Below are 12,218 nucleotides of genomic sequence, written 5' to 3'. Positions count from 1 at the left end.
CTAAACCTCACGCGTGGCGTTTCACTGACAAGGGGGCGATATAGCGTGTATGTAATTACATTTCAAATACTGATTTGAGCCCCACCACTGTATGGGTTAGCCCTACCATAGATTACCCAACGCAAATATCGCAAATACTCGGGAGCCGATAAGTCAATAAGTTGCTTATCGCGACAGGCACACAATAAAACAGTGGAAACAAACATGTGTTTGACTTTCATTATTTAATGAAACTGTGTGCCCTTTATAGTCTGTGTCCAATATTGTGTATTTGTATATATATATTATATATATATATCCTAAATATATGCTAAGGTCCCGCTACGGACACGATAGCAGTCACTTCGTGCGCATGTGTGTAATTAAACCCATGATATCAAAATCTCACTCCAGCCAGGTACCCAAAGTTAGCAACCCTGTCCATACCCCAATAATATTTTATTGATGACAACTTTGCATCCCTGCCTGTTATTGTTTTCATCACGGAGCTGAGAAAAAAAAATGGTGTATTGATTACTGATCTGTGCAAGTCAAATTTGTTAACTGACTTTGGTTCTAATGTTAATGTTAATTTGATTTCAACCCATAAGTAATTATTTAAATTAACTCAACATTCCACATGATGGATTAGTGTTCCACATTTTTCCCACTAATTTGTTTATGATTAGGCCAATGGTAAAGAGAGACTTGATGACCCTGTGTCCTTTTTGTTAGCACGTGGTTCCATTTTGTCTAATGGCGTTGGACAGCTTCACTAAGAGTCACCCAGTTCTACCCTGCTACAGTCCGGCTGAGTGCAGTCACAGAGATGCTATGGCTGCTCTACATGACATTAATGGTTTGGTCCGAGAATGGACACCATTTCCTGCTCCCAGAGAGAATGACGCTCCTCACACTGAACAATACAGCCATTGACACTGTCTCACGTGGGTCTGCTCCCCCCCACCGAGCCATGAACTGGAAGCTGGAACACTTGGAACTGTCACACCAGCACCAACCCTTGGGTCAGTTAGATGAGACTAACGGCTTCACTTAGGGCATATGGGTCAGAAATATGACTCTCGTTACCACGGAGTGGGTTGTTTGTTTTTTTAAGGCTATTCATACTGCTATGCAGAGTGAAGAGCCCCTACTATTTTAACAAATAGACCTGATGTCAGGGGCCTCTTACTCTCTACTTCTGCATGTATTCACATTATATGGACCATGTTTCCACCTGTTGAAACTAGAGGCTGCACGGAACTCAGGCTACAATACAACCATTTTGTTCTGCTCTAACGATTCAATTTATAAATTCTACATCAAAATAGTTCGTTTTTATTGTTTCCAATGATAACGTCACCTTAAGTGGAGTAATGCAAACCTGTTTTAAAATGTAAGGTTTTGAATTTCTTTGACATTTCTCAGTAATGACACCCTCAGACGCCCACTATCATTTATGCCAGTGGTTCCCAAACTTTGTTGTGCCCAAGGCACACCAAAGGACAAGTAAAAAAATCTCAAGGCACACCTATTGTGAAAAGATAGCCCTGATAACACGTGTTATCACTCATATTATGTAAAGTATCTGTAAATGTGCATAATTATTTACTAATGCCAAATAAAATGTGACAAAGACAACTATATTACGAAATATTTCCGAAATTAATTTGATACTTTATCAAATTAGGCTTCATCAAAGCAGCAACACACTCATTTACACCAAACAGGTCACAAAATAGAAAATGAGGCAAAAGAAACTCAGCAGAAATTCAGCACAGACAACTGTCAATGCAAGGAAGCTGCATTGTCCATGGTCCGGAACTACAAATTATAAATGTATTACTTTAAAAAATGTAATATATTACACTACTTCGTTACTATCTACATAAAGTAACTCGTTACTTTACTCGTTACTTTCCTCGCCGAGCACGTACAAACTGCGCATGCGTGAGTGGCAATAACTTTCCTTACCAGCAGGCGGCGGTAGTCAAGCCCCCAGGTAGTGCGCCGGACTCAGATGAAAATATTCGTGCTGGCCAAACGGCGGTACTACACTTCCGGTTTGGTTGCCAGGCCCGAAAACACTTTTCCCATTGATTTACATGGGGAAAGAGTGGTCTGTAACTCGTTGGATAATTGTTTTAACTAAATAAACTACCCAGTATGAACACTCGCCAGCCCTTATTAAAAAACATTCGTTCCTCAAGTTGTAAAACATTTGCTAATAACGTTATTCTGAGAGTTATTTCCCTCTGCATTATGAACGCGCATCTAATCCACGGGACCGCGCAGCCCGACACGTTCATGTTACGTGTCCCGACCAATCAGAGCACACTGTGCTCACAGGGAGGGTGCTGGAGCCAGGCTCTGGCTGGAGCTTTTGGAGCTACAACGAGCGTTAAAGGCAGAGAGTGAAATTCAGTGAATACACGTAGTTTACAGAGATGCTGTATGAGGAACCAATGTGAGTTGCGTTTATCTTTACCCATGGATGCACAATGGGAACGGATCCATATCGTCTTACTGCCATCCCACGGAGCTGTAATAATGGATATATTGCACATGTTTGCTGTAATTCATTGTCATACTACATGGGCTGTATGATTGAATCTTGTACCGTAAATGTTGTATTAAATGGAGTTAATATTACCGATATCACTAGATCATTACTAGCTAGCCGCTAGCTGCTAACTGCCGCCTCGTTCATATCAAATCCATGGCGGTAGTGTGTATTTGTCATTTAATACAGGCAACAACCGGAAGACAGAGAAGAAGAATAGACTGCGTGATATAAAAATAATGGGCATACCTCCACCCCTCGATAGTTATCGCTGACTCAGCCATGTTTATGCAGCACTGCACGTGGAGATGTGGACGCGCAAGTCGCGCAGATTACGTACATAAACCTACAAAGTACTGATATAGTAAATTGAAGAATAAATGATTATTTTTGTGTAGTTGTATATTGAAAAAATAATGTATGGTTGTCACAAAATCCCACGGCACACCCGGACTTGCCTCACGGCACACCGTTTGGGAACGGTGGTAACTCAGATGCTTACATGGACTTGTATGTTTTTTCCTTCATATCTAACAGAAATAAGAGAGAAAGAGATGGGAAAGTGAGTAAAGAGGGATAGGAAGGAGGAGAGATATTTGCGAGTTGCATACTGACTCTGAGTTTTCTCGATTAATAGCTTATATACAATACCATGCTTAGATAGACTCCTAAGTTATTATTTCATATATGACAATATGTAAGAAAAGGGAGGGAAGAGTCAAATTATATTGAGAAATTGAGCAATTGATTTCATATTGGAACATTCATTTCTCAAACCTATGTTTTATGGAAGAGGAAATGTACTTCTGATAAACTAATCCTTGATCAAACGGTAAATGGTGAATGAATATAACATCTACAATCATTGAGAAAGGGTTATTCCACAGGGACTAGCTCACATTTAACTTAAAATAACATTTATCTGCTTTGGACTGATGAGTATATGATTCTTGCATGTTAAATGACTAACACAAACCTTACATTTATAATGTGCATGTCTCAGGAAGGCTCCCAAATCATTCTGAGGGGGCCTATCCTATTTTTGTAATTGAATGATAATGTGCTAATCCATTACCTTGAGTTGTCTGCACTCAGGAAAACATCCCTATCAAGTGTTAACCCAATAACTAGGAGAGCTCTGAAGGCCAAGGGTCAGAGAGAGAGGATCACACTCTGCGGCTGCAGAGAGCAACTTATCCACGGGCAAGGAGGTCGTTCGAGATGAGAGGATTCTAATCTTCAACTTTCTGATGAGATGGGATGCTTCTTCATTTTCGCTCGCAGGACGAGCGATGGCTTCAGAGGTTGTCATACAAGGTTTTCATGTTTCTTGGAGGAGCAGATGTTTTCATAACCTCTCCCATCACAGGGGGGGGCATCTGGATGTGCCACTTGGAATAGGCAGGTGCACTGCTCTCAAGCAGATAGCAGAAGGAATGCAGGCAGATGAGCCTCTGTTTCACTGGGAGATCATAAAGTGCTCACTGAATTGAGCCACAAAAGCAGAGCAATTGGGGGGGATTGAGATATGGCGCTCTGATGAAGAAGAGTTTTGAGCCAATCAGCACCTCAGTGCTAATCTACAGATAATTGAGTTATGGCGCTCTGATGAAGAAGAGTTTTGAGCCAATCAGCACCTCAGTGCTAATCTACAGTATCAGGATGCCTTTACACACCAGACATTCTGTGTCATAAAGAGAGGAGGAAAACATGTCTTCTGGCTCTCGTACAAAGATAACATTTGAATTGAATGACCAGATGATTACAGATGTACAATTAATGATTGTTTTTGTATTCCCAATGAACAGATATGTGTTAAATAGTGGTGATAAATATATTTTATCAGATTACACTTTCACACTAAACTAATTAATTAATTGATATTTTCAGATTTATAAGGTATTGAACAATAAGATATTTCTAATATTATAACAGACAATGTTACTATCCCTAATCATTACCAGGTAAAACAGATGTTTTGATATTGATTACAGTTGATGCTCTGAATAAAGAACAGATGTTTTGATTTTTCTTTTTCAGGTCGTTATACAATAAAATGTTTGATTCTTCCTTTTCAGATTGTTAAACATTTTGAGAATTGTTTAGCTTTCCCTTCAGATTTTGAAATGACATAATGATTGATAGTTGAAGTAATGTAATTAATTAAATATCATGCTTTACTCTTGAATAAAGCGTAATGAAGTAAACGTAAAGTAATGTTAAAGATTGAGGACACTGTAACTTTACAGATTACAGATTGATCGATTCATCACTGTGAATTTATACCTTAACTAGGAACCTTAGCTGGATATCTCATGATTCTGATTTATACCTCAATTGGATTTATTATAAATCCTAAATTCTAATTGTGTTTTTAATAAGTAATTGCCTTAAAGTAAATCTTTGAGATGTAAGCTGATTTAGAATTTGTGTTTGATGAATGAGATTAACTGAGGGATAAATGATAAAATATCTTATTTTTGAAACATATATTTTGCTATAATATTGTTGTATTTCACGTGTTTATTATTGTGCTTTTTGACAAATGATGCCAAACACTGAAGAGAGATGATTTTATTATGATTGATTGTATCTTGTCATGGTGATTGAAGTGTTTTCAATCTTGTTCTACTTTTGATGTAATTAATGTGAGTGAGCCCACACAACTCTGAAGATGCTTATTGACTTAAGTATTGACTGAAATATTCTTTAGACTAATGTTAATTGATTATCATAAATTGATAAAAGGGTGGATCTGTAAAGGAATATTTTGGTCTTGTTAAAGTATATAGAGTTTAGTGAACTGTCCTCGGGAATCTGTTTAATGGTTAAAGTGTATTCCTGCCTGTAATGTGATCCATAGCTTCTCAGGAAGACACAGGTCAAGAGGTCATCTGATGTCTTGTGGGGGAGAAGCTTGGCCCATGTGGGGTTACAATGCAACGAGTCTTTGTCTCGACATCTGGCATGCATTAAAGGAAAACCCGCGTGTTTTAGGGCCCTCCTCTTCTTGTCTGTATAGTTGGGTTCTTGGCGTTTTTAGGCTTCAGAGTTTGCTGGTATCTTACAGGAGAACTGTGATATGCTGTGAACTCTCCGGCCGCTGAGGCTCTCAATAAATATCAGTGTATTGACAGGCGAATCCAGTTTCACTCATTTCATGATTGGCTCAACATTGCTGCAAAGAAGTTTTAACTTCACAACCTACTGTTAGAGATTGACTCTGCTAAGAGCGAAGGACACATACCAGGATTGCTGTACCTCGACACGGCACGTGGAATCCATCCCATAGTGGATACACTTTCATTTGGCCTGCAAGAGAAATGGATGACGCACGGAACCAGATACAAACGCGATTATTCTGTGTCATTCCCTCCATTTTCGGTCTTTGCCACCTTCATTAAAGATGAGGCCAAAATGAGAAATGACCCCAGTTTCATGTCTATGGTTCCACCCACCTTCACGACCTTCAAAGCAGACAAGCATCTGGAAAAACACGACAAATCAAAAATGCCTATCACAGTCCACAGAACAGAAGTGGTTAGCTCCGAACAAACGCCAAGTGCTGAAAAAACCATTACAGACCCAAGCAAAGAGTGTCCCATCCACAAAAAACCTCATCCACTCAAAAAATGCAGGTTATTCCGGAGAAGTCTCTGGAAGAACGGAAGGCTTATCTGAGACAAAATCAGATATGTTTCCGATGCTGTGCTTCTTCCACCCATCAAGCAAATAACTGTAAGATGGAAATCCACTGTTCAGAATGTGAAGTAACTCATATATCAGTGCTCTTCACGCTGGTCCGCACCATGGGTGACACACAGGTTTGCAGGACCTGCCTTTGATCACGGCGGGGAGCAAGGCTCAGCTTCACCCATTGCCATCTCTACATGCACACAGGTGTGTGGAAATAAGATCGGTGGACAATCATGTGCCAAGATTTGCCTCGTTGATATCTATCCACAGGATCACTATGACAAGCGACTCAGAGCTTATGCTATCTTGGACGATCAGAGCAACAGGTCTCTGGCTAGATCTTCCTTCTTCGATATCTTTGGGATCGACAGAAACTCTTCTCCATACACTCTTAAGACGTGTGCAGGTGTTTCAAAGGTGACTGGGAGAAGAGCAAGTCATTTCATAGTGGAATCAGCAGATGGCCAATCCAGTCTGGCTTTGCCCACGCTTATCGAATGTGACATGCTTCCTGACAATCAAAACGAAATACCAACTCCTGAAGCCGCTCACTATCATCCACATCTCAAGGACGTTGCTACAGAGATCCCAGCACTCGATCCAAAGGCTGATATTCTGTTGCTACTTGGAAGAGATGTTATTCAGACCCACAAGGTGCTCGAGCAGCGCAACGGGCCCCTAAATGCTCCATTCGCACAGAAGTTAGCTCTGGGGTGGGTTATTGTTGGCGATGTCTGTCTTGGCGGGGCTCACAACCCCGGACATGTAAATGTTCTCAAGACAAACATCTTGGAAAATGGAAGACCAAGCTACTTCCTTACATGTCAAAACAGCATGCAGGTAAAGGAACGTTTTGATTGCCATGACCACGACAGGATGGACTCTAAGGCAGACACCATGGGAGATACAGTCTTTCAGTCTACCAGCGCATACGAGAAACCTGCCTACTCCATAGAAGAAAGAACCTTCCTGCAGATAATGGAGAAGGAAGTTTACCAAGATGACTCAAACAGCTGGGTGGCTCCGTTGCCCTTCCGCTCTCCAAGACCACGTCTCCCCAACAACAAACAGCAAGCAAGTCAACGCCTCTCCTCAGTTTGTCGCACCCTGAAGAAGCGACCTGAAACAAGACAACACTTTGTGGACTTTATGGAAAATATATTTGTCAGCGGTCATGCAGAACCGGCACCCCCACTCAAAGAATATGAGGAATGCTGGTATCTTCCCTTCTTTGGGGTTTATCACCCTCATAAGCCAGAACAAATCAGGGTGGTCTTTGACTCGAGCGCTCAACACCACGGAGTGTCTTTAAATGATGTCCTTCTCACAGGCCCTAATCTCAACAACAGCCTGCTGGGTGTCCTTATGCGGTTCCGCGAAGAGCGAGTGGCAGTAACTACAGACATCAAGCAGATGTTCCATTGCTTCTTGGTACGAGAAGATCACAGAAACTTCTTACGCTTCCTTTGGCACCGGAACAACGACTTGGAGCAACCCATAGTGGAGTATCGCATGAGAGTGCACGTCTTCGGGAACAGTCCATCACCTGCCGTGGCGAACTACGCGCTCAGAAAGGCATCCAAAGACCAAGAAGGAAGTGACTTTCAATCGAAACACCTAGTTGAGCGTCACTTCTATGTTGACGATGGTCTCATCTAATTTCCATCGGAAAATGAGGCCGTTGCAGCTCTCAAGGCGGCCCAAGAAACGCTAGCTGCATCCAACTTAAAGCTGCACAAGATAGCTTCTAACAGCATCGAAGTGATGAAAGCCTTTCCAAAAGAGGATCTTGCAAAAGGCTTAAAAGACCTCGATCTTGGAGCAGACTTTCCACCCATGTTACGAAGTCTAGGAATAAGCTGGGACGTTACAACTGACGAGTTCACCTTCCAGGTGTCCAGGGCAGAGAAACCTTACACTCGCAGAGGGGTGTTATCGACCATAAATAGCCTCTACGACCCGCTTGGTTTTGCAGCTCCAGTCAGCATTAAAGGTAGAGCCCTGCTAAGAGAGCTTACAACGGAGGCCTGCAAGTGGGACGAACCCCTTCCTGAAAAGAAGCTTAAAGACTGGTGTGAGTGGAAAGACTCTATCAAAGATCTGGAACACGTCCGCATTCCAAGGACATACACTGCCATCCCCCTGAGCAGTTCAGCACACAGGGAGCTTTGCATTTTCTGCGACGCCTCTACAAAAGCCATAGCAGCTGTAGCCTACATTAAAGTATCAGATGCAGAAGGCAAAAGTAAACTTGGATTTCTGTTCGGCAAGGCTAAGCTTGCGCCGCAACCAGAGGTGACTATCCCAGACTCGAACTTTGTGGGGCTGTTTTGGCGGTGGAAAATTGCAGACATGCTTTTCAGAGGAGATGGATGTCCAGTTTCATTCTCTGCGGTTCTTCACCGACAGTAAAGTTGTCCTTGGTTACATTCGCAATTAATCCAGAAGGTTCTATGTCTACGTAAGCAACCGCGTGCAGAGAATCAGAAAATCATCCCTACCAGAACAATGGAGCTATGTTCCCACAGACGCAAACCCGGCCGACATTGGTTCAAGGTCTATTCCTACAAAAGCCTTGATGCCCAGCATGTGGCTAAAGGGTCCGGACTTCCTGTTGAAGCCAAAACAGAAGGAGGGAGATACCGAACCATCCTTTGACCTGGTGAACCCAGAGTCTGACCCCGACATCCGTCCTCCCGTGACGTCTTGTGCCACTCGGGTTGTGGAGTCTCCCTTGGATCCGAGTCGTTTCAAATCATTCTCAACCTGGAGATCGCTTGTGAGAACTATAGCAAGACTGATCCACATAGCCAGGTATTTCAAGCGAGAAAGAAATAAGAGCAAATGTCAGGGTTGGCACATATGCAAAGGTCTCTGCCCAGAATATCTCGCCAGGGCCAAGGAAATCATCATACGCAGTCTTCAATGCAAGGCCTTCCCCGATGTGTTTGCATGCATACAAGCAGGAAAATAAATCCCCAAACAAAGCCAGCTCACAAGGTTGTCTCCTTACATGGACGATGCAGGTTGCCTCAGAGTCGGTGGTCGTTTGTCAAAAGCTGATATTGTAAGTGACGAGAGAAACCCACTCATCATTCCTCATGGTCAACACCTTACTACTCTACTTATCAGACACTACCACCAACAAGTCCAGCATCAAGGGCGCCACTTCACAGAGGGTGCGGTGAGGTCAGCTGGCCTATGGGTTATTGGCGGAAAGCGGAGTATAAGTTCCATAATTCACAGCTGTGTGACCTGTCGCAAGCTTCGATGGAAAACCGAAACACAGAAGATGGCTGACCTTCCCACGGAGCGCCTAAGCACCAGCCCACCATTCTCCTACGTTGGAGTAGATGTTTTCGGGCCTTGGACAGTAACTGCTCGACGTACTCGTGGAGGCTGCGCCAACAGTAAACGGTGGGCAGTCATTTTTAGCTGTATGAGTGTCAGAGCCATACACATTGAAGTGATCGAGTCAATGGAGTCTTCCAGTTTCATCAACGCGTTGCGGCGATTCATCTCCATCCGTGGCCCAGTAAAGCAGTTGAGGTCTGACTGTGGGACCAACTTCCTCGGCGCATGTAAAGAGCTTGGTATCGACTCAAGACACTGCAACAACCAGGCGATACAAGACTTCTTGAGTGACAAAGGATGCACATGGGTGTTTAACCCACCTCACGCTTCACACATGGGTGGTAGCTGGGAGCGCATGATCGGCGTGACAAGACGTATACTCAACTCAATGCTTATGGGCATTTCATCCCGGCAGCTGACCCATGAAGCGCTATCCACTTTCTTGGCAGAGGTGACAGCCATTGTGAACACAAGACCTCTCATCCCAGTGTCCACCGACCCAAGCTTTCCTATCATCTTAACACCAGCTACCCTGCTAACCCAGAAGGTTGGCATTCCATCAATTACCTCCTGGTGACTTCAAAGACAGTGATCTCTACAACGCCAGTGGAAGCAGGTGCAACATCTCGCAAACGCCTTCTGGCATCGTTGGAAAAACCAATACCTCTCTACCCTACAAGGCCGCAGGAAATGGCAATCGGAGAGACCTAACCTGCAAGAAGGGGACCTTGTGCTGCTGAAGGACAGTCAGGTCCATCGGAATCAATGGCCAATGGGCATGGTGGTCAAAACCTTCCCCAGCCACGACGGAAAGGTCAGGAAGATAGAAGTCAAGGTTGCCTCTGGAGGAACCTGCAAGGTTTTTCTTGAGGCCCATAACGGACACTGTCCTCCTCCTTCCAAACGCTAATGATAAGAACAATCAAAAGAAAATGTAATTGTGACATCTCATAGATGTCAAGCGGGGAGTGTGCTGTCTAAGACGCTGTCTTACTCCAGCCAGCAGGTGGTGCTGTTGCTTTTTGTTTCTTCTTCTTTGTTAGTACCAGCCAATGAGAAAGACCCTACATTAAAAACATAGGAAGTGATACCCACATGTGAGTCGTGGTTGAAAGGGGACAGAGAGGAGAAATATCATTGTTTGAATCTGCATCCATCCTTCTTTGCTATGTTGTTGAAAGCATTGCTTGTAAGTATTGTTGGCTTTTGTACGTATTCTTAAGAGGATATCAACGATTATTTTGAGGTTTCAATGTTTAAGTAGATTGCTATTCATTGATGTTTGATGTATGGTTAGCACATGTTTTGTAGTGTGTATTACACAGCACTTTTGCATGTAAACATTTGATATGCATATGTTGTGATGTTTGTGACGTAATTAACCGTTGTATTATATATGTCTGCATCACAGCTAAGTGTCTAATTTCAATGTATATTGTGTTTCTTTCAGTTTTACTCTGTTGACTTGTGGATGTAAACATCTTATTAAAGAAGATAAACGCTTGCCACTTGTCGAGGAGTTATCTGTCTGCATATCTGTACTCATAACGACAGTGAGGGCAGAACAGTTACGCTGTTGTGTTCAGTCACTGTTCTTATGTTGAACATGAATACATTTACTTTGTAAGTGATTATGGGACGTATTTCTTCTTTATATACATTTTCCTTCATACTTTATTGCCGTGAAATAGGTCTTAAATTCTATTCAAAGTGGTCTTAAAAATGTGTTAAAAAGTCTTAGATTTGAGTTGGCAAAACCTGCAGGAACCCTGTACAATAAAAAGTCCTGCATTCAAAATGTTACAAGTAAAAGTATTAGCATCAAAACATACTTAAAGTACCACCTGCAGAGGGATCTAGATACAGGTGTTCTTTTCCCCATAGAGACCGCCTCACTGCACATTATCCCTTGCATACAGATAGATTGTGGGTCCCTTACAACATGTTGTACACAGTGGGAATAAACATTCTGGTTACCTCAACATCAGGGATCTTATACATTAAACTCCTTCTGAATCAAACCGTCACGGTAGCCTTACCTTACTGATCCCTCTTAAATTAGAAAAACACATGTTACTTTACCAGCAGAGAGAAAATGGATTATTAAATTATTAATGTGACTAATAAAGAGCAATTTGATTATTAAGTATTATTCTGTTGATCGATGTCATTACATTTGGTGAAAAACACATAATGACTTGTTTATGACTCGTTTTGTCAAAGTTTAGGACTTGACTTGACTTGAACTTGCCCATCCTGACTTGAGACTTGACTTGGACTTGCAAAACAAAGACTTGAGACTTGACTCGGACTTGAGCGCAAAGACTTGAGACTTGACTCGGACTTGCAAAACAATGACTTGGTCCCACCTCTGCTAACTGCTGTCTGTGCAATTTACTCTGCGCGAGTTGGCAGACTTTATTTTGCTTACTTTAACATCATTTTTCATGGTGGGGCTAAGCCATTTCTTGCTATGGCTGTAGCCTACCCCAGTATACCCTATTGTGTCACTGTGTGTCACAGTCGCCGCCCGCCGATTTTGCGGCAGCTCTTTCCCTCAAGAACGCTAACGAAAAAGCTCTATAATGGCAGGCAAACATGTTTTACTTGACTTATTTTCTAAAAA

The 12,218-nt window shown here is 42.5% G+C and overlaps 1 protein-coding gene across 1 annotated transcript in view; it reads right to left on the bottom strand.

Annotated features, from left to right (window-relative positions):
* The window catches only part of LOC117533583 (RNA binding protein fox-1 homolog 1-like), a 380,569-nt gene that overhangs the window by 226,604 nt on the left and 141,747 nt on the right, over positions 1–12,218 (bottom strand).

Source organism: Gymnodraco acuticeps, unplaced genomic scaffold, assembly GCF_902827175.1.
Source record: "Gymnodraco acuticeps unplaced genomic scaffold, fGymAcu1.1, whole genome shotgun sequence".
Lineage (NCBI taxonomy): Eukaryota > Metazoa > Chordata > Actinopteri > Perciformes > Bathydraconidae > Gymnodraco > Gymnodraco acuticeps.
This window is presented reverse-complemented; position numbering and strand designations above follow the sequence as displayed.